Source organism: Natator depressus, chromosome 7 (assembly GCF_965152275.1).
Source record: "Natator depressus isolate rNatDep1 chromosome 7, rNatDep2.hap1, whole genome shotgun sequence".
Lineage (NCBI taxonomy): Eukaryota > Metazoa > Chordata > Testudines > Cheloniidae > Natator > Natator depressus.
Genome location: NC_134240.1, coordinates 68,174,362 through 68,201,599, shown reverse-complemented (window position 1 = coordinate 68,201,599; position 27,238 = coordinate 68,174,362). Strand labels below are relative to the sequence as shown.

Genomic DNA, 27,238 nt, shown 5'->3' with positions numbered 1-27,238 from the left:
CTGCTCGGATACTACCAAAGTCACTCCTGATACTCAAAATCAGTGGATCTACGAGACTGGAATTAGGTCCTATCATTAAAATAGCAAAGTGGACACTCACGGCACCTTTGGGGATGGAAAATACATGTGCAGGATCTTTGCAAGACTTAGTAGTTTACAATGGGATTTCACCTATTTGGAATTAGTGCATATTTGGAAAACTATTACTTAAGAGTCCTGTAAAAAACCACCACACACACACACACGAGACTTGCTATTTACTTTTTAGTAAGTTTAAATATTGTGCATTGTTTAGAGGTTCTACAAGTCATTTTTGACCATGGGTTCATTAACTCCACGACATAAAACTGCTGGAAGCAGCAAAGGGAAACAACTAAACTCGGAAAATTAGTAACTGACCTAAGGCAAACAGAAGACAGCTGTGGACAGTAATAAAAGCCTCAAGTACTTTGAGGGTTGTAATTCTCACAATCCATTAATAGTTTATTAGGTCTTTATAATTAGAATCTTAATACATGTTACCAACTCACAGATTCATACATTTTAAGGCTGGAAGGGACCATTACAATCATCTAGTCTGACCTGCTGCATAACATAGGCCAAAGAGTCCCCAGTTTGTCTAGCTTTAACTTAATCCTGGCTCAGTGGGAGGGGGGGAGGAAGGGGAGGAGAAAGAGAGGAGAAACATGACACAACAGGACATTAGAGGACTTCTCAGGGTCCCTTGCAGCTCTACATTTCTATGATTCTATAATTGTGTCCTATATCCGCTTTTCCATGGTTTTGCCTAAGATGTGAGTCATAAAAGCTGTTTTATAGTTAATTTCTCAGGTCTTTTAAATACAGGAACAATGTTAAACTTCCCCCTTCCCCCACTCCTCTGGAGCCCTTCTAGTGTTTCAAGATTTGTTTAAACACAACCACCCACAGTTCAGAGAGCTCCAGAGCCAATTTAAAAAAAAAAAAAAAAAAAAAAATCCTTCAGTGCAAGTTATTCAGTCATACATATTTTATAAGTGTTTAACTCTTTAATGGTTACTACTGAAACATCCTCCTTTGTTACAGTCCAAGGAAAGTATATTATCTCTGTAAGCGATGAATACATCATCCTTTTGATTTCCAAATACGGAACAGATATTTTTCTACATCACAATTGACATTTTTACCATCCTTTTATAGTATAGGACCTATATCACTGCTAGGATTTAGTTTGTTCCTGATATATTTAAAGTACTCCTGATTGTCCTTAACCCTACCGGCCACAGTTTTTCATTGATGCATAAAATTGATAAGGAAAGCTAAAGATATTTCCACCTAAACTGCTGATTTATATTCATTGCTATCAGCTTTGCCATTTTTCAATTTACTTATATTTAGGTTGCTGTCATCACCTCCCCTTTTAGTAAGGATATGTTTGTGGGTGGGGGGACATAATGCATTCTTAACTAATTTCCAATCATTCAATATCTCCTCCCACTGAATTATGCTCATAATTATTTCCAGCTTTGGAAAACTGGCTTTTTAAAAATCACCGGGGGGGGGGGGGGGGAAGAAGAGTGTTATGTAACTGGCTGGGACTACACTCTGCATGCAGCAAATGAAGTTACACTGGCATCATTTGTACCTAGGCAACCACCAGTTTTCAGTCGACATTTATGTGACAGAATGAGGTCTCATAATAGAATTGCTCAAGTTAGATGATAAATTTGTAACATTTGCAATTATCAGTTTGAGACACTCCAAGAAGTTTTACTAGTGGCAGCATGAGACCTCGTCAAGGCCCCCAGATTGAAATCCTCTACGATAATGCAACATAGATATTTTATGACAGGCATATCCTATCCCCTCAGCTGAATTAGTACAACCAATCCACCTATATGCATTACATGTCCTATCAATAGAAGGTTTGTGAGCAACCCAAAAGCAGGTAAAAGGTATCTATACCATAGAGTGCCACCCCACCTTCTCTTCAGCCCACTCTGTCTTCCACTAGAGTCACCCTATTATAAACATTCCAATGACGTGAATCACCCGACCAACTCAGTACTACCAACCATATCAAGTTTCTTTTCATAAATGAATATTTCTAATTCTTATTCACCACCCAGACTTCTAGCTTTGGTGTATAGGCAACTGAAGAATTTATTCTCTTTACATCATCCCTTGATTTGTTGCCAGAGTTATATTTGACCATATGTCCTGTGTTTATCCTCTTCCTCCTCACCCTCCCCTTCTGATGCTAATTTAAAGCCCTCATGACTACTCTCAGGCCTGGTCTACACTGGGGGGTGGGGAATTGATCTAAGATGCGCAACTTCAGCTACAAGAATAGCTACGCAATTCTTGTAGCTGAAGTCGACGTATCTTAGATCAACTTAGAATCACTTACTTCGCGTCCTCGCGGCGTGGGATCGACAGCGGCTGCTCCCCCGTTGACTCCGCTTCCGCCTCTTGCCGTGGTGGAGTTCCGGAGTCAACGGCAGAGCGATCGGGGATCAATTTATCGCATCTATACTAGGCGCAATAAATCGATCCCTGATAGATCGATCCCTACCCGCCGATCCGGTGGGTAGTGTAGACATGGCTTATGTCTAGTTTACTATCTAGAAGCTTAGCTCCCCTTCTACGAAGATGGTGGCAGTTGTGGGGCTAAGACCTAATATTGATGCAAAAAATAAAATTTAACTTAAAAAAAATTAAGTTGTTACAAATTTACCTTTACTAAATATCAAGATGCAGCCATAAGAACGTTATAGCCAGGATGTTTGGAAATATGACAATATACATAGTTAGCTTATGTTACAAAACTTTAAAGCTAAAATCAGAGAAATTCCAGGTTTATACTTCTCTCTCTAGACCAAGCAAACATCAAGCCTACAAATCACAAACATTTGGAAGAAATCTGCCTGTGAAAAGAATGCAATGTTGTGGTATCAGAACAATAAACCCAGAGGAAAAGCAGGCCTATAACAAATCCTCCACCACCTTTTTTCTCCAAAATAAAACTTGAGCTTAAACCCACAAAGTATTCTAGAAACATCTTTATTGACATTGATTTCTTCTATACACACACCAAAGTCTTCTTCATTCTTTAAACTTGGAGAACATTTATGGTGGTAAGTGATATATAGAAGATACTGGTTACGTTCAACTCATTTTTCCATTTAAAGGAGAGAATCTTTGTTCTCAAATGCTTATGATGGCATAAGATTCTTTTAATGTGTATATTTGCAAGTATTTTGTATCTAAATGCAAGCCTTCACATAACTGCCTGATTTTGTTATATGACTAGTAAGATGGTTTATGTACAAATACAGAAAAATCATTTGGTGCTAGGCTAATTACTAAGGTAAGCAGCACTTATATTAATGGGAAATTAATCAATCACTGATGGTGCCTGAGCAAATCCTTACCCAATGCAAGATGACAATTGTTGAAATGATGATTTTCTTGTCATGTGGAGTCAACAACTCAGGCTAAAGGCTTTCCAAGAGTTATTTAATTTTAAAAGACTGCTTTGAGAACAAACACACTCATACCAGGGCCAGCCCACAACATTTTGGCACCGGAGGCAGGAGCTCAAATGACACCCCCATTCCCTCTTGCTTGGGCCAAAACTTTGAAAGGTCTCAATTCTGCCTTCTTCCTGTTCTACTCCTCTCATGGTACTGCTCTGCTACCTACCCAATAAAGGAGAACTGACAACGTAAAATGCCTTGGTCAAAAATTTTAAGTAACACTTAACTTTCAAACGCCTGAACTGCAGAAAAGTTACATTTGCTTAGTAAATACTGGCATTTTTAGCTGTTTGATTAATCAAAGTGGTGCTTTCCGTGCCTTCTTGGCTGCAAAGATTTGAACTGCTTCCTGATGCAGGTCCACAGTCTGGGCCAGCTCATGTTCTATTGAGATGGTTGCAAGGCCGACCAGCCTCTCCTGTGTCGTCGTGGAGCGTAGATGTGTTTTTATTAACTTCAGCTTGGAGAAGCTGCGTTCTCCACTGGCAACTGTTACAGGAAGTGTTAGAAGTACGTGCAGAGCAAAAGCATTTGGAAAGAGGGTGGTCATCTTATTTGTGCATCTATATTCCAGAACAGTCTTTGGGGTTGATCCTGCTGAAAGGTATCTTGAAAGGGCTTTCAAGTCATCACCTAAATCGCTCGCATCAATAACGCACATGTTACGTGTTAACACTGTCTCTAGTGCCCTGCATTGCTGGTGTAGGTCTTCAGGTATAGTGAGGAGTTTTGGATCATCATATAGCATCCCAAATACACTGCTGTGTTCCTTGAGCTGCATGATATGTTCTTCAACTGACTGTATTGCACAATCTAGCACCTGGTTAAAGAATTCAACTTTGAATTGTTGTTTGGGGTCTCTTATGGGATTATCCCGTGCCTTGTAATCAAAATTTCTTCTTCTTCGACTCTTGTATTCTTGAATGGGTGGGAAAATAGCTTCAGTGTGAAGTTCCTCTGCCAACTTCTGTGCACTCTTCAGAATGTTTTGAAATCCCTCATCTGACCGGTAAGACTGTCGGTATGACTTTGCTTTGTCCAGTTGTTCCATTGCTCCAGATATATCAAGGTCAACACCCCGGAGTCTCTTGCTCACAACATTTATGTCATGCCACAACCCTAAGCCACACAGAAATTTGAAGTTATATATATTTCCCTCTGCCACTGTTCTTCTACGAACAGTTCCTCTCCTAGCATTATCCTCCATAATGGCAACTATGGCATCATCTATCTTCCCAATTTGGTGTTTGATAGGCTTTACTGCCTCTACTCGACTTTCCCGTCGTGTGCCACTCAGTGGTTTCAGTGTCAGAGAGGATGTTCTCAGCTGTCGCTTCAAAATTTGCTATCGATGAGTTGATGCAGAGAAAAATACATAGATGCTTTGGATTACATTAAAAAATTCAGCAGCCTTACTAGAAGCTGATGCTGCATCACTGACCACCAAGTTCAATGAATGAGAACGGCATGGGACAAAAAAAGCTTGAGGGTTTAACTCTCAGATCCGTGTCTGCACTCTTCTGTTCCTTCCTCTCATGTTGGCACCATTATTATAGCCCTGACCTCTCATGTCAGCTATCGCAATTCCCATATCTTCGAGCTTTTTAAGAAGCACATTTGTCATACCAGTTCCTGTACGATCATCAATGTCAATAAATTCTAGAAAATGCTCTGACAGGCACCATTGCAGGGACATTTTCACTAGTTCTGTTGTTGTTGTTGTTACAAAACGCACCATTAAAGTCATTTGTTCCGTATGGCTGATGTCAGGTGTGCAGTCCAGAACAACATCTTGCTGACTTCAGATCTGCCACAATCTTCTGTTTGACTTTTGTTGCTAGTAACTGTAGGTTCTCATTTTGAATTGTTTTTCCAACGTAGTGGTGTGTGTACATTTCTTGGGTGGTGACTCTTCTTAGATGTTCCTGGAGTACAGCATCAAACTCAGCCATCAGCACCACAATTTTAAGGAAGTTTCCATTGTTTGGCACATACAGCTGATCTGAAGTGCCACGCAGTGCTAGGTTTTGGGTAGCAAGCATTCTCACAATGGCAATGAGCCTTGTCAGAACATTTAGCCAATAAAGAGACTCTGATGCAATCTTCTCTTGATGCTGATCATTTATGGTGGCCTTTAACCTTAGTCTCATCTCGAGCTCTTTCCACCTATGGAATGCTCTCTGGTGATTTGCTGCCTTCTCATGGCATGCCAGGTTTCTAGACAGATTTTTCCAGTCCTTTGTTCCTGTAGAACCCAATGTGGCTGGAACATTAAACTGGAAGAGTTTGCAACAAAAACACTATGCAGCATTCTGGGTTTTTGAGTACATAAGCCATGGCCTCTCCACTTTGTCACCATTGGGATTTCACACCAGTAATGTGTTGGATGGAAACGTCTATTTTCATTGTCTTTGGCGAACATGAAGCTTTTCACTTGCTGTGTCCTATGCAGTACAAGGAAGTCCCTCAGGCTCCTGCTCAAGTGGGTCCAAAGTCCTGGATCTTCTACACTTAAGGAACTAAACTCAGCAGCAGCTGTTTCGTGTGCCTCCACCACACTCTTCTCTGATCTACACTTTTTTCAGGAATGTGCATGGTTACATCCATTTGAGATGGAGATATGGATGCTGCAGTAGCTGCCAGGTCACCTGCACTCTGACTAACTGGAAGATCTGGCATCTCCTCACCAGGGCTGGAAGGCTCACCGTGAACATTTGTGGCTATGTACCTCAGGAGAGCTCCTTCCTGCTTGGATAGAAAAGCTTCCTTTGCTTGCTTTCTTTTTCTTAATGCTGCCCCAGAGGGGCATTTTCTTCTTTCACTCATGACTGCTGTTCTGGGCCAGCTAGAGTGGCTCTCAACATGCAATTGAAGGGGAAAAATAAGCAGGCTGGTAGCAGGGCTTCCTGAGGGAAGAGATCAGAGTCTTAAGGGCCTAATTTGTTCCTACTACTTCAGCTGACTGCCTGTTCTCCTCAGGTGGGTTCAGGGAAGCAGCAGGAAACAGGAAGCTCCCTGAAAAGCTGGTGCTAATCGTCCAGGCTCCTGGGGTGCTAGAGAGGTACATAAGAGGCTCCTTCTCCTCTCTCCCCCTGCAGCTCCTGGTGCTTTGTGTTATTCCCTCTAACCTTTTCTCCTGCCTGCCTGTTATGTCTCTTGTGCCCTCCTTCCTCCAGCACAGCACTCCACCATCTCTGTGCATCTAGAGCAGAGAGAATATATATGCACCAGCAGACGATTTTCTACACTCTGGGTCCTAGTGGTGCCCCCCCCCCACAGTCTGGCACCTGAGGCAGTCGGCTCAGTTGGCCTCATGCAGAAGAAGAGGAATTTCTGGATCTTTCAAAACCAGAATTTCCTGTTAAACTCGAATAAAAAAATAAAATAAAAGTCGGAAAGTGTACTGGATTAAAAAAAGCTTTCCTGCCACAAGAAGAATGGAAGCAATTAAAGAAACGTTGCACATTCATTAAACCAGTGGTTCGTAACCTGGGGTGCACGCACCCTATCGGGGTGTGAGATACGCCAGATTTTTTTAGAAGGTAAATCGAAAACACAAATTAAGCACAGGCACATAAGTACAACTACTTTGTTTCATCAAACTTATGTATTTATTAACATTATACATTTTTAACGATTACTGTAATATACAAACAAAAATATATATCTAGGTTTAAAGAACTGACCTACTTCAACGATTTTTGATAAGGGGTGCAAGAACATATTTTGAGAACCAAAGGGATGCAGGCTGCAGTAAAGGTTAAGAACCACTGCATTAAACAGATTGTATATTCAGGAGCTGAAGGTGTCACCTAAGCAAACAGAGTGACAGCAATCAATTTGAATCTAAATGAGCATGAAACAGATAGGTTTTCCTATAATTTCATTAAAATAAGAAAAAGGTATTTTATATATTATTATATATATAAAAAGACTCTGAAGTGAGCATCCTACACTCATATGCTGTCTAAACACAGTAACAGGAAGCACTTCACAGCACATCCTGTCCATTTCTACAGGCAAGTTGCCACAGACAAGAAAAACAGAACACTCAAGACAAAACCAACCCCAAAAAAACAAAAAACTTTCAACATAGATTGGGGAGAGGAAGTTAATTAAGGCACTGCCAGTAGATTAGATTTAAAACTCCTGTGGTAACTGTTGGAATTTTGAAATGCTTTTGTAACTTAAAAAGACAGTTACTCCTGTTAATCACTAAGTGGTTAGATAATGTATTCGTGGAAAAGTGAGTAGAGTGGAGGAATAATGGAATTTAATCGGATTTATGATTCCTAATACTGGCTAATTTGCCTGTCCCAAGACAGCTCCTTAAATGGCTTCTAAGCAACTGATTTAAGTATTCGCTTTGGTTGATGTAATTAAGATTGCTTACTTTGCCAACTTTAAAGTGAGTGGTTAGACATTAATAACCAAACAGGTCCATCTACCCTGAAATGAAGTTCTGTTGCCCATATAAACATTCCTTGGTATCTAAGGATATACTAAAGAATGGAGTCACAATAATTTTGGGAAACAATATACTTTGGTTACAATCTCTTCTGTATGCAGGTCTGTGGAGAGTTTTTAAACAGAGGTTACACCCTTGAGAGTGAGCACCTCTGAGGTGTGCACTCCTCTTCATAAACAAAAACCAAAGTAACCAGTGTCTCGTGTTTTTAATGTTTCCTTTTCCTTTCTTTAATAAAATAGCCATGGTTACTAGTTGTGATTATTTTGCTTGGTCTTGATTTTGGTGTCCCCTAAAGTAGGTAAAAGAACCCTTGTGATTAAATAGTGGAAGCCACTCTTAAGTTGGCAACAGCTAGGAAGAGCTGGCCTAGCATTTCTTCTTTCTCCAAACTAAATATTTTTAAAAACAAAAGGTTACTTGGCATCTGATGAGTTAAAGCTACACCTTTCAAACCCACACAGTCCAAGCATAAATCTTCTTCTCCATATAGAAGGTGGCCCCATGTTCCACAAAACAGAAACCCTCTATTCTACAATGCTTATCTCCAATATCTTCTGTTGCCTGTCTTCTCTTGCTCTTGTAACAGGAAGAAACTTTGAGAAGATCATCTGTATTTCCCCCTCCTTCAACTCTCTTACAAGATCCCTGAAGTGTCTTCTGAGGCAACACCTTTTGTAATAATGTGTATAGCCAACTGGATCCTTGAATGAAGTCTTCAAAATCCCATCCAACCTTTAAGAGACTGCACAGAGTCCTGCTGTTCTTTTGTCACCTGCAGAATGTATTGTCCATTCTCTAACAATGAGTCCCCACTGCAGGGATTGCGTGGCCTCTTCTCTGGATCTGTTTGATGTTCTCAAGGATTGGGCTGAGCTCAGGCATGTCCAATGGAGATCCCTTTTCCTTCCCTCCAGATGAATCTTCCAATACATTCTCTGTGGTCCATTTTAATCGCAAGTCACACAATATTTGGCAGGAACTGGGGCTTTAAGCAAAGGATCTCAGTTTTGTTGAAAGAAAAAAAAAGTTTCTAGAATTTGTAGCTGTGGAGAAAATCATGAGCCAGAAAGGATCAGAAGCCAAAAGGCAAATAAAAGCCATCCCAAAATATTTTTAAGTCTTGTTATTTTTAAGTTAGTCCCATGATTCTTCCATGTTTGGAGTTGGCAATACTCTTAATAGAAAGTGTGACTGAAAACAGAGGATGTCCAAGATAGCGGCACATCTCAGAAGAATGGAGAAGAAGTGAGTTTAAGTCCAGAGCAGGTGAGAAGCAAGGGAAACATCAGGCACCAAGTTCTGTTCTCAGGTATGCTAGATTTGCACAAGTGTATCATCATTTAAAGTCTGTGATACCCTCAATTTACACTATAATGAGAACAGAATTTGGCTCCAAACAAAAAGGTCAGCCAAATTAAGTATTTCTGTATCTCTATCCTGGAAGAACAATGGCGATTTGTCCAGAGTTGCACTGACTGAGCTGTGTGGCCAAAGGACAGTGCCTGGCCATGCTGTAAGTGACTTTTTATTTGTAATTTTGAGTACTGACAACACTCTCAGAGAACTCAAGGTTCTTATATAAAAAGGCAGCCTGAACTATCAGATGCTAGGTTAAAAGCCACACCCTTCTGGCTGTTAAATGAGAGGGATGGTGGTAAATCACTGGAAGGCAGGTGTCTGCACATTGCACTGAATCACATATGTTTATTCAGATACTGAACTTTCAGCACAAGAAAGCAGGAAGGTTAAGACCATAAACAAGAAAGCCATGTGCACTTGGCAGTTGAGGGAGCCCAGTTTTTCCGACTGTCTCAGTTAGTTTCAGGAAGAAGGAGATGTGGTTCTTTGTTTATTGTACAATTCAACTAAAATCTTTAATATATTAAAGTCTCATATTTTAAAGGAGTCAAGGAAGGAAGTGAGCAGTTTTCTTTGCCAATTTTAAAGGAACACCAATTTTAAAAAGCCCAACACTGTTAACCATACCTCACTGTCCTTGTCAATGGATGTCACTCATTTTAGTCTCCAAGTTACCTACATGCCACACTAACTGGCATCCTCTTGTCTTTTACAATTTAAGGTTATTTACATGCAACTTTCAACACAGTTATTTACACAGAAGGAATGAATCTTGCAGCATTGAAGTCTGCTGATTTTGTTTTTTAATTTATTTAAACATCTCTCATTTGGGTCTGTGTCACATACTGTGCCCTTGGCAGGCCAAGAATTGTGCTTCAAACTGAGAAGTTTTTTAACCTACTATTGTAACAAGTTAAAAGGATACTGTTAATTTCAAAATTTAAGAAAGAAAACCTCTTCCAATATCAACTATCTTGTGACAAGAAACGGATGCATTTTTCTATGCAATGCCAGCTACATTTGTGATTTGTTTAGTATAATCAGCCAGGTAATGTCCATATTACTGGGACATGTAGGGCTCCATCACTGAAAGAGTTCGATTTTATTTTTGTCTTTTAAGACAAAGATCTTTCCATTTCAGCAAATCATATAAGGTTTCTGGCCCATTCAAAGCTTAAATTTCAGAGCTGGTTGCAAAGGAATGTATGTCCCGAGTTGCACTCAAAACTCACTCAGAAAGGACCTTGTTTTACGTGCAATTCATGAGAGTTAAGCACATGGATCACAAAGAAAAATGGCTCTTTGTGGCCATTTAGACAGCTCAACAACTCTATGTGGTAATTATTCTGCCTATCAACTGAGCCTTTCTGATAAAGAGATGGGCTTGAAAGACTTTTGAAAGAGAACTAGCAAGGAGAGCCCTGAAACACAAAGCAGTGGAGACCATGAGAAAGAGTGACCAAAAGGCATATTCTCAGCTTCTCAACAACTCACGCAGCTGAGCTAAGAGCAGAATTTTGGCTGGTCATGCAGGATATCCCCAACGGCAAGATAAAGTGAGCCAGCGTGCACTGTGAAAGACACACAAGTTTGAGGAGATGTGTGTGGTGACCAGGTTTATTCAGGGCCCATCACAGCAAGACAAAAAACAAGCTGCACAAATCCAGGTTCTCTGACCCCCTCACCCCCTCCAAAAACCACACACACAAACTCACTCTCCTGAGAAAACCTGTATTTGTGCTGGAAATGTCCCACCTTGATTTTCATGCACGTTGTAAGGAGAGTGGTCACTGTGGATGGGCTATTACCAGCAGGAGAGTGAGTTTGTGTGTGTGGGGGGGCGGAGGGTGAGAAAACCTGGATTTGTGCTGGAAATGGCCCAACTTGATGATCACTTTAGATAAGCGATTACCAGCAGGAGAGTGGGGTGGGAGGAGGTATTGTTTCATGGTCTCTGTGTGTATATAATGTCTTCTGCAGCTTCCACAGTATGCATCCGATGAAGTGAGCTGTAGCTCACGACAGCTCATGCTCAAATAAATTGGTTAGTCTCTAAGGTGCCACAAGTCCTCCTTTTCTTTTTGCTAATACAGACTAACACGGCTGTTACTCTGAAAAATAATTGTGCTTCTCCTATAATTCACAGCATTCAGCTGCCCCAATGGGAAGAGCTGTAGTGCTTCATTCTACTTTCTATTGCTTTAGAAGCTACTTTAAAAAAGAAAAAACAAAAACAAAAAAATAAACCCACCACACCTACAAAACCCCATCTATTATTTAGGAAAAACAGGATATTAAATATTTAATCTGGCACAGAAAACTGCACATTTGAAAAGGTGTGAACTTAGGGTTGTCCAGTTTTCAACCAGAAAGTCTGCTCCAAAGGGGACCCAGGCAGTTTCTGGTCAGTACTGCTGACTAGACATCAAAAGTCTGTTTACCACAGGAGGTTAGGAAGAGCAGCTACTGCTGGACTGGAGAGAAGTTTCGGAACTGGCTCCCGCAGAGGAGGTAGGTACCGTCTTCTCAACTTCCTGAGACCCCAGCTCTCTCCCGCCCTTCACTCCAGAAACAGACCCTCCTCCACCCCGATTGCCTGAGCTCCTCACCCCTGCCACGCCACGACTGCCCCTGGCCCCTTGCTTTGAGACTGACACCCCCCCTCCACCCTGCCGTGCCCCAATTGGGCAGGTAAGCTCCGCGTCAGTTCCTCCCAGCCCCTCTCTGCAGGCGAGTCCTGGGGGAGTGAGGAGCAGGCAACAGGGTCTGTAGTGTCTGGTTTTGAAAAATTGGAAAGCTGGCAACCCTACATGAACTACTAAAAGGACCATGGTACCAATCCCTATTCAGTCCACCATCAATCCATTTTTTAATTAGACTCAGCTAGGGCCTGAGCCAAAGCCCATGATTGTTGAAGGAAAACTGCCAACCAATTTTAATGGTCTTTGGATCAGGCTCTTACCAAAGAGATTTTTACCATTATTCGTTATTTACTTATATTTTCAGTCACAAAATCAGACAGGCAAGACAGAGACATTTAGTCAAATAATAATATGCCTGGAGTGACTGGAGGAATAGTTCCAAGATGCCTACGGTTGATTCCTCTCATTGTTAGAGACATAGAACCTTTAAACCCTCGCCTCTGGCTTTTGAGTCCGTAATTAAAAGGCGAGGACGACCTAATAGTCACTGCTTTGCCAGAAGCTCCAGCCTTGACACTCCAAGGATGAGGATGGACAGAAGCTGTTCTCCAAGCAAAAACAATGTTTGGTTGTGGAGAGGCTGATCAGAAGGGGGAATTCACAGTTTGGCAGCATGAGCTTTATTCCCAGCACAGAGCACTTATTTGCTTCTGAAAGAGGAAGATAAAGAGGGAGGGCTGCGGGCAGGAAACCAAAAGAAAAAGAAGACTGTCAGACCCACTTGCTAGCTGGGTTCTACCAGGGGCCTTCCGAATGCATAGGAAACACAGGGAGTGTGATTTGTTTCCATTTCCTGCTGGAAGCACAGGTGTTGGAGCCATTTCATCTTGGGGCTGTATCTGAACTTCTATGTATCTGAACTTCCAACTATATGTTGTATATTTAGACAGTGAGATGCAGGTGCAATGCTGAAATGATGAGTCAATCAAGCAGAATGAGGCTTGTTTTCCCCCTACACAGAGCAGCCATTTGGAGCTTTTTTCCCCGAGTGGTGATGCTGTAAATAAGGTCAGGTCGATAAGAGCCAAAAGAGTTTGAGTGTAATAAATACACTGATAACTGAAACTCCTAGAAAAATAGTTTCATCTCCTGAAGTTCCCTCTGATGAGAGCTTCCAGCTTTGAGACGGATAAATCCTCACTTTGGGCAGATCAAATGACCTGAAGAGCTCACATGCTGCTACACTCCCTTCCTTTGACTCATCCTCAGTAGGAGCAGCTGATGAAGAGCAGGAGAGGAGCAGTCATCCCTTGGCATCCTGCCCATACAGCACAGCTATCCCTAGTTGTTGAAATCCAGCAGTACTCAATGTACCCAGGTGGGCTTATAAAACCCGGGATGATCCGTAGCAGCTTATCTGCCAACAGTCCTGTTCTGGTAGTGGCAATAGCAAACGAGGACGTGGAAGAATATTGAGCCTGCACTGATGGAGGCAGATGCTTTCCAAGGGAGGCCTCTTGTTCTACCTTTATTGGCTGAGAGAGCAAAACACACATGCATATGTCTATTTGTTCTGATCGGAAGGTCAGAGGGCCAGTAGGTGTCCCCTCATAATAAAAACTGAATATACACAACTCACACTAAAGTGGTTTTGTTCTTTTAAAACAAGGTGGTTCCACAGAAACAACTTGTCACAAAGAGGTAAACACAGCATCCATGAACTATACACTGTTAAGTACTCTTAAACACATAATTTATGCCAGCAGAAAGCACGGTACCATAGTTTCCTTTTTTTGAGACGTATTGGCCCAGAAAGCCTACAATGCACAGAAGGATGGCATGAAAATAAGCTTGTGGGTAGACACATTCTTGGCTCTGTAATGCAAACTTTGAGCAAAAAAAGCTTAGTTGTTTCAGAAGTATACAAACCACACATTTTGATCTCCCCACCCCCTGCCAACTGTAGTTTGGTGGCAGAAGAGTTCAGTTACAAAGTAGAGGATCTAACAGAGACCAACATTCAAACCCTGCAGAGTTCACATTGAAGACAAAAACCAGACAACACAGAACCATACACAAACTCAACCTGTTCTAACTAAGGGTGCTCAAACTTTGCAACACCTGAGGCTGTTCAGGCAAAACCTGATAGATGAATAGGAAAGGTTTGCTGTGGTCAAGGCTCCAATCAATAAAATCCTTGTCATCTTTACCCTGCGATTGCAGGAAAAAGGATGGCTACTGCTCCCCTTTCAAGGCTCCATGGACCACATTTAACCATCCTTAAAGGAACATGTCAACATCACAACATACTGAGCTACTGCTTAAAAAGAGTAGCTGCCCAATTGCTCATTCACTGCAAGTGTGCTATTTAACTTCCTGCATCCCAAGTACCTGTGCTACAGACTTACATTAAAACACAGCAAAGTTGTAATCTTCAGTCCCAGAGAAGGTGCTCTAAATTGATGTCTGGTCTAGCGTTACGCTTCTCTGGCCACAGAAAGATGTCTTAGAGTGGTCACCTCCCACACAAACGGACCCCTTGACAGTACTGATTTATGACCTTGTTCCCATCCCAATCTACCCTAAACTGGGGGGAGTTATTCTGAATTTTTCAGGGGCTATGGGAAGCAGAGCATAAACAGAGCAGTATCAAGTTTGCTCTGACTTTCATTAGGGGCCTGGCAAACAACTGCATATCCCCAGAGTATAAAGAGCTCAAAGGTGGCTTTAAGCCACCTTTGCCCACTCTCATTCCTGCCTCAAGCAAAGGCAGGGAATAGGGTTGCCAATTTTGGTTGGATGTATTCCTCGAGATTTCATTACATGACATGATCTTTAATTAAAGATTAATCTTAATTCCTGGAGACTCCAGGGCAATCCTGGAGGGTTGGCAACCCTAGCAGGGAGTAACCTAGAATCAGGCCCCTGGATTCGATTCACATTTCCACCACTGACTTGCTGCAGGATCTTGAGTACAGCATTCAGGCACCAGGAGCTTCTGCCACCTCCTCTGTAAGCCCTGGTCTACACGGGGGTGGGGGGAGAAAATCAATCTAGGTTACACAACTTCAGCTACGTTATTCACGTAGCTGAAGTCAACGTACTTAGATCAACTTACCGTGGCGTCTTCACCATGGTGAGTCGACTGCTGCTGCTCCCCCATCGACTCTGCCTGCACCTCTCGCAGTGCTGGAGTCCAAGAGTCGACGGGAGAGCGCTCGGGGGGGTCGATTTATCGTGTCTAGTCTAGTTGCGATAAATCAATCCCCGCTGGATGGATTGCCGCCTGCTGATCCGGCGGGTAGCGCAGACATACCCTAAGATGAGATAATACAATGTCTACCCCCCCAGGAAGTTTCCAGGCTTAGTTTTAAAAAATGAAAACTTATAAAGTACTTCAAACTACTCACCGAACCACCACAACAATGCTGCTATAAACATTTGTTTCCAGATTTTTAAAACACAAGTTCCATTCTTTAGAAGAAAATGCTGTTTCAATAAAAACAAAGTTGTGTTCCTATTTTCTTAGGAAAGCATTGCTGTTGTTTTCAGCATAGTTTGCTCAAGATGAAAATAACTGAGCTTCTTTTAATACCATTACTAGATTAACACACCACACCAACTAGACACTCTCTTCAGAGTTGATAACCCCACATCACAGAACACCAATCTGAGACAGCGAGGGCCCTAGATATGTTTTTAAAGACAACAGAGAGGAGTTAAAAAAAAACACAAAACAGCAGCACTCTTCCTCCCCACAAGGCCAGCCACATTTTATCCCAATTAGGAGGCCCAGAATGGATTAAAATTCCCAGCCCACGCTTTCCCACAATTCCCCCACACAGAACTCCAGCTTCACACAAACAGCAAGAATGACACACACTCATCCATGCACAAGCGCTTGAAGCTAGTCTGTATGCTTAGCTACTTAGAACTAGTAACGATAACGCTATCAATACTGGACCCGGCCTGGGGATTCACAAGTGGTTGGTGCTGATAGCCGAAGGCTGCATCTCTAAATAAATGTCTAGGAGTGACTTTGTATCTCCAAGCAACACTCTGTGCTTTCATTCTTTTTCTTAGATATTCATCGCTTTAAGGCACTGCCAGTTTTAATCACTTAAACAAGAGTTGCAGAGTGCCTAGATGTTACAGTGCTGAATCAATTTTTCCCTCCCATGAGACACTAAGGCCTGACTGTCCATCCCCTCCCTCCTACCCACCCCCACCACCAGAGTGCAAGCTCTTATTTACAGTATTTTTTCTTCTTTGCAACACGGACAGCCTTTTTGGTTGTTTCTGTACAGCACCTAGCACACTGGGATCCTGGTCCATGCCTGAGGCTCCTAGTTGCTATAGCAGGGGTGGGCAAATGTTTTGGCCCGAGGGCCTCATCTGGGTATGGAAATTGTATGGGGGGCCATGAATGCTCACGAAACAGGTTTGGGATGTGGGAGTGGGTGAGGGTGCCAGCTGGGGGTGCAGGCTCTGGGGTGGGGCTGGAAATGAGGCATTCAGGGTGCAGGAAGGGGCCCTGGGCTGGGGCAGGGGGTTGGGGTGTGGGCAAGGGCTCCGGCTGGGGGTGTGGGCTCTGGGGTGGGGATGAGGGGCTGGGGGTGCAGGAGGGTGCTCCGGGCTAGGACCGAGGGGTTCAGAGGGGGATCAGGGCTGGGGCAGAGAGTGAGGGGCATGGGAGGGGGTTAGGGGTGCAGGCTCCGGGCAGCTCTTACTTCAAGCACCTCCCGGAAACAGCAGCATGTCCCAGTCTCCTACGTGGAGGCGTGGCCAGGTGGTTCTGTGCGCTGCCCTGTCAGCGGGCACCACCCCCGCAGCTCCCATTGCCCATGGTTCCTGGCCAATGGAAACAGCGGGGGTGGTGCTTGGGGCCAGAGCGGGGACGTGCCGCTGCTTCCAGGAGCTGCATGCGGCCATGGCACGTGTGGAGTGGGACAAGCCCCCCAACCCGGCAGGATCTTGAGGGCCAGCTTAAAACGTCTGAAGGGCCAGATACAGCCCCCAGGCTGTAGTTTGCCCACCCCGTGCTATAGTAATACAAATAATAAATAAGCATCACGAAGGATTCCAAATGGAGTCAATTGAATCAACAAGGTGCTTAAATATGTGCTTAACTTTAATCTTAGATTAGGCATGTGTTGAATTGAGGCCTTAATGTTCACACAGCACTTTGAAGATAGTAAAGTTCTACTACTCCTTGTCTACATAGGAAAGTTTTACCAGTTACACCAATTCTGCAGTTACACTAGAATAGCTCTCATGTGGGCACTTATGGTATGAGTTACTTTACTGAGTTTATCTTAAACCGGAAACCTACTGACCGCTATACTTACCTACATACTTCCAGCTTCCATCCAGGACATACCACATGATCCATTGTCTACAGCCAAGCTCTAAAATACAACCACATTTGCTCCAATCCCTCAGACAGAGACAAACACCTACAAGATCTCTATCAAGCGTTCTTAAAACTACAATACCCACCTGCTGAAGTGAAAAAAAACAGATTGACAGAGCCAGAAAAGTACCCCAAAGTCACCTACTACAGGACAAGCCCAACAAAGAAAGTAACAGAACGCCACTAGCTGTCACCTTCGGCCCCCCAACTAAAACCTCTCCAGCGCATCAAAGATTTACAACCTATCCTGAAAAATGATCCCTCACTCTCAGAGATCTTGGGAGACAGGACAGTCCTTGTTTACAGACAGCCCCCCCAACCTGAAAGAAATACTCCCCAGCAACCACACACCACACAACAAAAACACTAACCCAGGAACTTATCCTTCCAACAAAGCCCGATGCCAACTCTGTCCACATATTTATTCAAGTGACATCATCATAGGACCTCATCACATTAGCCACGCCATCAGAGGCTTGTTCACCTGCACATCTACTAATGTGATATGTGCCATCATGTGCCAACAATGCCCCTCTGCCAAGTATATTGGCCAAACCAGACAGTCTCTACGCAAAAGACGACATCAGGAATCATAACATTTAAAAACCAGTAGGAGAACACTTCAACCTGTCTAGCCACTCAGTAAAAGTTTTAAGGGTGGCAATTTTGCAACAGAAAAGCTTCAAAAACAGACCCCGAGGAGAAACTGCTGAGCTTGAATTAATATGCAAACTAGATACCATTAACTTGGGTTTGAATAGAGAGTGGGAGTGGCTGGGTCATTACACTTATTGAATCCATTTCCCTAAGTTAAGTATCCTCACACCTTCTTGTCAACTGTCTAAATGGGCCATCTTGATTATCACTACAAAAGTTTTTTTTGCCTGCTGATAATAGCTCATCTTAACTAATTAGCCTCTCACAGTTTGTATGGTAACTTCCAACTTATATGTATGTGTGTATATATCTTCTTACTATATGTTCCATTCTGTGCATCCGATGAAGTGGGCTGTAGCCCACAAAAGCTTTTCTAATAAATTTGTTAGTCTCTAAGGTGCCACAAGTACTCCTGTTCTCCCTTCCTTAATGACGACTAAAAAAATAAAAGGGGGACGGGCACTCATACTATAATGGGAGAGAGAGGTTATTCCAACATAGCTACAGAGGTTTACATTTACACCCTTTGGTTATACCAAAAGACCCTTTCCCATGTAAACAAGGTCTAAAGAAGGACTATTACTCAACTCACCTCTCCAGGTGGAACAAAGCAACTGTTAAACAGTGCTCTGTAATAGCATATTCAGTTGAAACTGCAGTGGGAGGGGCTAGTTAGAATGCAATTGATTAAACTGCAACTGGACCTGAACATGTTAATTCTACTGCTGCAAGATGCCCTTTTAATGCCCTCAAGTGGACAGGACCTCCACTTTCTGATTCATCTGGAAGATAGCCCATCCAAACTCATCTTGGCAGTATTTTGTTATTGAACCAGAGGGAAGAGTGTGTCAACTGTGTACTGATGCCACCACCTCCTGCAGCATCTTATCTTTCTCATTCAAGTACTGGCTCAGTTGGATCCTGATTAGCAATATCAGATCTAACAACTTTACAGCTGGGTGATATAGGAAACCCGGTCACATTTTAAATACTGTTAACAGAAGCCAAAATAGGCCCTGGTGATTTCGACTGAGCTCCATCAGGAGTCTGTTGCGGGATCAGAGCTTTACTCATCTGGGAAGGCTGCAATTGAAGCCATGAGATAATACAATATACCAATGCCCTTTAATAGCATTGTTATGAGCTTTGAGAAAATTGTGTGCATGTGGAAAGGAGGGGGGAAGAGACACTAAAAGAAATTGTTGTGAGAGCATCCCCATCAGTCCAGTAAATCATTATTAAAATGACTTGTAGAATTCAACGTGGATGGTTTAAAGGGCATTCACAGTGCAGGCAGACCTGTTTCTTAAATAGCGACAGTACGATTACAGGAAACTTTCTCCCATAAATTGTTTAGTCTCTAAGGTGCCACTAGTACTCCTTTTCTTTTTGTGACTACATACTAACAGGGCTGCTACTCTGAAACCTTTCTCCCATGTGGAACTAATTGCATCTCAACCACCATAGGCAAGCCCTGCTACAACTTTAACTCCCAGAGAAGCCTCTCAAGGTTGCCTTCTTGAGCTTCTTTTCTCTTGAGCCTCACTCTGCTCAGCATTTTAGAAGTTTTATGCACATCTCCTCTCTCGCCTATTTACGTGAAGGTATAAACTAAGACAGACTCATGCACACTCTCTCTCACTATGTGACAATACAAATAAATTCCACGTGGGCTCTTCGAACCCACCCCAGCGAACACGATCAACTACAAAATTTGAGGCTAATGTACATGAACCGTGTGAGTGCCCGCCCACTTCCCGGAACCCAATAGGACTGAGTCCCGACAGGCTCGGCAGACTAACGAGAGAGAACATTCTCATTCATTGTCTAAATCCCCAAGAGAGAGGAAGGAAAGACTTACAACCAGAAGGCTGGGTGCAGCGTTAACAATCGGGCTGCTCCTGCTCCGGGCTACGAACGAGAATCGCTCTTAGAAAAAGCCCAGGGAGAAATTAGCTGGGGAGAACGATTGTAAAGAGCCACGCCGGTAAAGAGCCGAAGACCAGGAAACAACAGCACCTAAGAGAGAGTGACACAATGACGGCAGCACACAAGGAAGATCTGTACACAGCCGAAAGCAGCACAGGAAACGAGACTCACCCAGGAGCAGCCCCGGAGCCTGCTTAGTAAGTTTCACTAACTTGGGTGAAAGGCAAGAGGCTGCTAAAAACACAGGCGTTCCTCGGTTGGTTCCTGCCTCGGTTAGTCCATGAAAGCGGATCACACGTGAAAAGGAAGTCCCCCGCGCTCAGTAAATAATGACACCCGATTCTGCAGAGCTTTCCCTGCCAAGCTCTCCAGTGGTGTGCAGCTGCTATACTCCTTGGCAGCACAGGAAATGTACTAATCGTGTCTATCAGGCCCCGCCTCTCTTTCGCAACAGGACGCGCACACAGACAGGGTCATTTTACACAAAGGAGAACTTCCAGGGAGCGGATGCCTGAGTTTGCCTCTCCTTCTGGATACAATTCTACCCTGACCTCTCCATGCACATCAACTAGCTTTTTTTTTTTCAACCCGTGTCTCTAATGGTTTGTAGGGGGGAAGTTCATATTCTGGCCTAAATTTAGCTAAGAGAAACACCCACTAATTCCAGTCACGTGCATTTTAGACACTCCCACCAGTTAATTTTTGTATTCCGTTTAATATGATTCCTCCCCCTCCCCCTCCCCTATTCAAAATACTTGCCATCCTACAGACTCAAAGGGCTTTACAAATATTTGTAACGCTCATCAGGCTGACAGTGGCTCAGCTATACTTCATACACACCAGGAGATTAATTAAGGCACACAGCCTTCCTGAGAGGTTATAATTAGCCCACTTCCAGACCTGGGCCCACTCCGTCTCTTGTTTTAGATTAAAAACTGATTTAAAATTAAAGTATTATATAGAGCATTGCTACAATCCTCATTTTTAATCACAAGTCTTGCACTATTTGCTGTTTGTCTTCAACCCCCCAGCTCCTGGAGTCCTGTGACTAGGTGGGAATCTCACTTTATTTGTTTTTTTAAGCAAAAGCTAAATGTCTAATCCTCATGGGCATGACAACAATAGTGTATTGATGCCTCAGTGGGCCCTGGTGCAAGAATAGATTAGGGGCCCCCTTCCCAATTCTGAAATCTAAAATTTTGCTTGCCCCCAATATCCCCATTTGCACCACAACCCACCAACATCCTCCACTCCCTCACCCACACCAATCCATAGCCCACCAGCACCTTGCCCCTCACCCACTGCCAGGGGAAATTTGTTAGTCACTCACCCCTCCTTCCTCCAGGTCAGTATTCTGCCCCATCCCAGCCTACAGGCAGCTGCTCACATCACCTGATCCACCCTGTCACAATACCAGCCAAATTTGATGAGTAGCATCACAACCTGGCACATGGAGTCAAAGCTCCACTCAGGTTTGGCCCAGCTGCTCCTCCATCATGGTGCAAGGGAGGTTGGGCCAAACTTGAGTGGCACTACAACCCCATGAGTCAAGTTGCAATGCCACTCGCTCACATTTGGCCCAGCTGCCTCCTCTGCAGTGATCGGGGTGGGTAGCAGGACCAATGAGTGAGTGGTTTTGCAACCGTGTGTGTGCCAGGTGAAGTGCCAGAATGTCATTCCATTTCCTAAGCTCCTTGGGGGATTGAGTTCAACTGCACCATTGTACAGTGGTACCTCAGAGTTATGAACACCAGAGTTAGTAACTGACTGTTCAATCACACTCCTCATTTGGAAGCAAAGTACACAATCAGGCAGCAGCAGAGACGCCCCCCACCCACAAAGCAAGTACTTTACAGTGCTGTGTTAAATGTAAACTACTAAAAAAATAAAGGGAAAGGGAAATAAAAAAAGATTTGACAAGGTAAGAAAACTCATTTAAATTAAGATGGTTAAAAACAGCATTTTTCTTCTGCATAGTAAAATTTCAAAGCTGTATTAAGTCAATGTTTAGTTTTAAATTTTTGAAAGAACCATAAGGTTTTGTTCAGAGTTACAAACAACCCCCATTCCCAAGCTGTTTGTAACTCTGAGGTTCTAGTGGAGCTATGCCGCGGTGGAGAAAAGCTTGAAAACATTTAACTGAGAACACACTAAAGGTTCAGCAACCAGCAAGCAAAGAAAAAGAATCCAAGAACACATTTTAAAAAATGTGTCTTGTGATTTTTAAATCAATCTCCTGCTTGTGGGGGATGGACTAATTCATGGGTTTTGAACACTTGCAATTGGCAATAATGTTCAGAGAGATGAGAGTAATCATATAGTCTGGTTTTATGGGAACACCCCCAAGTAAGGAGATTTCCCCAGTCTTCTGATTGTGTTTATGAAAAACAGATCCCTGTTTCTACCAGTCCCTGAACCTGGCTATCATTAGATTGCTCAGACCACCTTCACACGCTGCCCCTGGCTATCATTAGATTGCTGTGCTGAGCTCCTGCACATCAATGCCTCTGCTGGTCACCGGGAACAGCTGCTTCCTGACAGTTACCGCTCAGCTATTCAGGGAGCACCAATAACTTGGCTCTCTTGGGTGAATAGTAGGCTGGACCCTCCTGACCCACAGAGTCTCTGCTGAGTGATATTAGCAGGTATCCCCAGCACAATGGCTCTTAGAATTAACACACCACAGAGATACATGGGGCAGTTCCCACCCCTCAGAGCCATTGTTTCAGACTGTCTGCAGCCTGAAGCAGACAGCACTGCTTCGGTTATGGTCAGTTCATTTTTTCCAAGCATTTCTTCACAACCTGAGGGCTGCAAACTTAAAAAAAAAAAAAGTCTGATGTAATTCAATGCCTCCTTGAGCTGGAGCCTGAGGTACAGGCCTTATGGTGTCTATGTCTTGGTGCGGTCCTGTTGAGTGGTTTTGCAACGAGGAGAAGAGATCCAGTGGTTCTCAACCCATTTACCATTGTGGGCTGCATCCAGTACTACCTGTATGGCCCTGAGGATGTCACATGGGCTGCAGCTCTGTGCTGATTGGGCCGCAAGCAGGCCGCAGGTTGAGAACCACTACCTGAGCATTGCAGGATGCAGTGCTGGCCATTGGTGCCTTCTTCTCTCCAAGATGCCCTCTTCCTCTTTAACAGTGTAGAAAGTTGGGTGGGAAATACACTGTCACACTCACACCACTCCTCTCTGTACTGGTGTACGTCAGCAACTTGTCTAATCTCTGTCCATGCCCTTTGCCTGTGGACGCCCATCTCCCCTGCCATCAACATCCCAGATTTTCATTTGAAATGATCTGATCAACCGGGGGTGGGGGGTGGGGGAGAGAGTCTAGGAGGCTTTGGTACTGGTAGGCCACTAGCCATGGAGATTGCAGTAATCAACATTTTAAACAGATTCCACATCCTTTGTGACAGGCGTGTGAAAGGGTTGCTGTTATACTGTATGCAGGGAACATTACAGTGGGGTATATTTTCATCTTTAAGAGTGGGGATTACCGCAGTGGTCACTCTTAAAAATGTTTCAGTTGCCTTTGCCACTAACCAACCAACCTTCCCTCTATATTCACAATAGCTCCTTGTTATAAAGTTTAAATAGTATCCCCTCTATTGCAGTAATTTTAACTGCAAAGGCAAACTTGTAAACTCTGTAAAGCTTTGCTTGGCCAAGGCTTCAATTTTCTCACTAGAATGAAGAGGCTGAAGTAGAAAACAAGACTGATAGAGATGCAAACTGTCATGTTTACACATAGCTCATCAACACCATTTCCTGTGGCCATCACAAAACGTTTCCTAACATTAAATGAGGGACCAGGAGAAGTTGCTGGAATGGGGCACAGGGACCACAGCTGTTCACTGGTCCCTGCAACTGAGGACATTATTGCTATTATAGAATTATTATCTATTGCTTCTCCTGACTGAAGTACGAATTCGTAGGGGAGGAAGGTTCTATTGCTGCCAGGACGTGTCACTGTACGCAAGTGGTTTCACCTGAGATTGCGATGTGTGATTGCAAGCTCCACTGGTTAGGAAAGATATAGGCAACAAGAGAAATATAAAAGGGGATGAAACACCTGAGAAGATTCTGAGAGAGTTCAAACAGTCTCAGATAATAAGGCTACAAGAAAATAATTAGAAGCTAAGGAGGTAAAGATTTAAATGTTCTTGTCCTTTTTAAGCCACTAGCCCAAACTGTAGTTTGGCTGAATCAAGCAGCCAGTAGGATTAGACTGGACCATTTATTCCAGCTAACTCACACTGTAATTGCTATTTCACATTTCTCCATATTTTCTCCACCTCATCTCCCTCTAGCATTTCCAATTGGGTGGTGCATGTACTGGCTCATCCACTAAATTAGTCTCAGCTGTAACAGACAGTCTACTACGGAAAGTAATTGAGGAACGTTCATTCTCGCTATCCAAGAAGAAGTTCGATAAAGCATTAATGTGGGAATGACAGAGAGTCTATTATCCTCAATCCACCTGCAGTGAACCACTGTCATTCCAACTAATGTTTTATCAAGTGTTTTCGCTGTAGTTCTATTAAATTAGTAATTTCCTCCCAAGCCCATTTTTATAAATGCATATGTATGGTGTATTTATAAAATGGCCAGACTGTACCATTCCGCCCCTCCCCATTTGTCCCATCCCAAATCTCCTATATTAGGAAAGTAGAAGGTACGTAACAGTAAAAAGGGCACAAGAATATTTGTCTTTCAGCTGCTCCTGTTGTCTTTTCTAACAGGTTTCTTCTAGCCCAGTAGGAATCCATGGTGTTCAATTTCTGGCACATTTATTTACTTTGCAAATTCTTTGCAGTACCCCTTTATCCCTGACCTTCCTTACACCTGGAGAAGCAGTGACATCCAGTGGTGAAACTATACAGAGTAGATTTCCTTGTATGTCTTCCTTAAAATACTCTCTTTGTTTTGTAGGAAATAAATCTGAAAAATGCAGGGAGGATTCCTTGGAATTCTCTTCTTTTTACACAAGCCTGTAAATGGCACCAACTTCAGGTGGTCTCACAGCAACAAGAATATATTACTGACAAAGTGAAACAAAAAACACAGCATAGAAAACAAACAGAAAAGACCCTGTCATGTAGACAGTTTACCAGATGACTTAAAGGGACACTGTAAACCTGAGATCTACATCAACATTTTTAAAAGAATGAGTTAAAAGCAGTTTCAGCTACTAACATCTGCCCCCAAGTCTTCCTGATAATTTGGTGATTTCACAACAGTATCCTGTTGTTTAAAAGCGTGTTCTCATATTTGTGTGGGAAGAAAGAAAAAAAAACAAAAACAAAAACAACCTACCCCCATCCCAGGCAAAGGGAAATAGGCTACAGTGAAACAGACCTTACACAAATTGCTTTCTTTCACAAACACAGAGTAAACCAACTGAAAAACTAGAGTTTGCTTTCTGATCTCTTCTAGTTATAGTCATTTTACCATAATCTTACTTGTAACTAAAGTAGGCAAACAATTTCCAGACCAAACTGATTTAAAAGTTGAGTATGTCTCTTTAAAGGAGTCACTCAGATTTTGTGTACCTATTTATTAAAAAAGCGAGCAGAACAAATGAAATAAATGTAAGAAGCTGAGCCTGCAGGGGTCACTGATGCTGCACAGCAACCATCAACACAGAGGCTAATCGCAATGAGCAAAAATACATTGAATTTTTTTTTTTTACATTCAAGTAGAGAATATTGTGATAAAGCCGCTATTCAGACGACTCCTCCCCCGCCCACACACTGCAGTGAGGCAGCTTCATCAGATGCTCTGTTATCATTCCAAGTAGATTGTTTTTCCTTTGCATTCTCAAGCTCACTTGTGCATTATCTCCTAGAGACTGTCCGCTTCACACGCTTTATCCAAATTCCTCTTAACTTTCCCAACCTGTTCCCTGTTTCTGTCTGTCCTGGAGCTCTCACTAGATTTTTTTCAGTCCCCTCTCTCTTCACTATTGCCGCATGTTCAAAAAAAGACAGGTCAGGCCCCCAAAAGTCTCACGATGGGTTTAAAAATCATGGGATTTTACGATTTAAAAAAAACAAAAAAAACAAAAAAAAAAAAACTACATTTGGAGTTTCTTTGCCTTTTGAACGCTTAGGGTTTACAGCTTTGGGGTCTTCTCTGCAACCAGGAGAAACTAGAAACTCACATTTTAAAAGACCAAAAAACCTGAGATGCTGATACCGCCACAGGACTCAGGAGTTTCAGGCTTCAAGCAAAACACCACATCTCACCGGCGTTGGTAGCACTGCCCCGTAACGGCTCATGTCCAACTGCCACAGAACATTCTGATTCTAACATTCTCTCCCTTCTCTGGCCAGAGGCATCACCTGAATAGTCCATGTGCTGTGCCTGACCTGAGTGCAAGAGGGCCTGACAGCCCCTAGGGGTGATTCCAGTCCTTGATAAAACATTGCACAGGGCCTTTTGAGAGGCATAGTCATAGGTCAGCCTGGCTGAACAGGGTAAAGGGATACATATAATGCCCTTTAAGCAACAGCTAAGCATTTTAAGCCTGAAGTGGGACGGGATGAAAGCTGGCTTCCTGCCTCAGTTTCCTTAACTCCACTGGATGGTGAAAGAAATGGATGAAAGTGTAACCGTGACTTGGATGTGTCATGCAGGGGTTGAACCTGAAAGCTCTGGATCTAAAAGCATGACCCCTCTGCCAAGAGAGCTAGAAGGTGGTCCATTATGTTGGAGTCAACAGCAGACTTACCCCCTCTTACATGAAGAAAAGGAGTCCTTGTGGCACCTTAGAGACTAACCAATTTATCTGAGCATAAGCTTTCGTGAGCTACAGCTAACTTCATCGGATGCAACCTCTTACATGGTATAGCCACTAGAGAGGGACATAAGCCCATGTTCTGGCAGGATGGGATACAAAATTACTGGAGTTTTTCGGCACCCCACAACAACAGTTTATCTACATACACAAAATGTAACCTTTTTAACTATATCAATATATTAAAATGGTACAACCTTCCCAGTATGGACTTCATTATAGAGGTATGAAGGTACTTATACCAGCATAATTTATCTCTGTAAATTATACTGCTATAGCTTTGTCCCATAAGGCACCTTTATGCTGATCTAACTGCACCCCCACTGGAGGCTGAACTGGTTTAACTATTTCAGTAATAGACACACACACACACAAACTGAAAGAGTTAAATCTGTACATAAACTGAGTGAAGACAACCTAAGATATAGGACAGTCTAGGGCAAT

At 43.0% G+C, this 27,238-nt stretch overlaps 1 protein-coding gene across 5 annotated transcripts in view; it reads right to left on the bottom strand.

Annotated features, from left to right (window-relative positions):
• Positions 1-20,394, bottom strand: part of TSPAN14 (tetraspanin 14) — a 76,869-nt gene extending 56,475 nt beyond the window's left edge. For 2 of the 5 annotated variants that reach the window (XM_074958710.1, XM_074958709.1), the window contains exons 1-2: positions 20,161-20,394; positions 19,922-20,079 (exon numbers count right to left, since the gene is read on the bottom strand). The gene's annotated coding sequence lies outside the window, so the exon portion shown is untranslated. Of the gene's footprint in view, positions 1-15,108; positions 15,308-15,400; positions 15,464-19,921; positions 20,080-20,160 lie in introns of those variants that run through there. The other 3 variants (XM_074958711.1, XM_074958712.1, XM_074958713.1) reach the window with 3 other exon arrangements.
• Between the last annotated feature and the right edge of the window lie 6,844 nt (positions 20,395-27,238).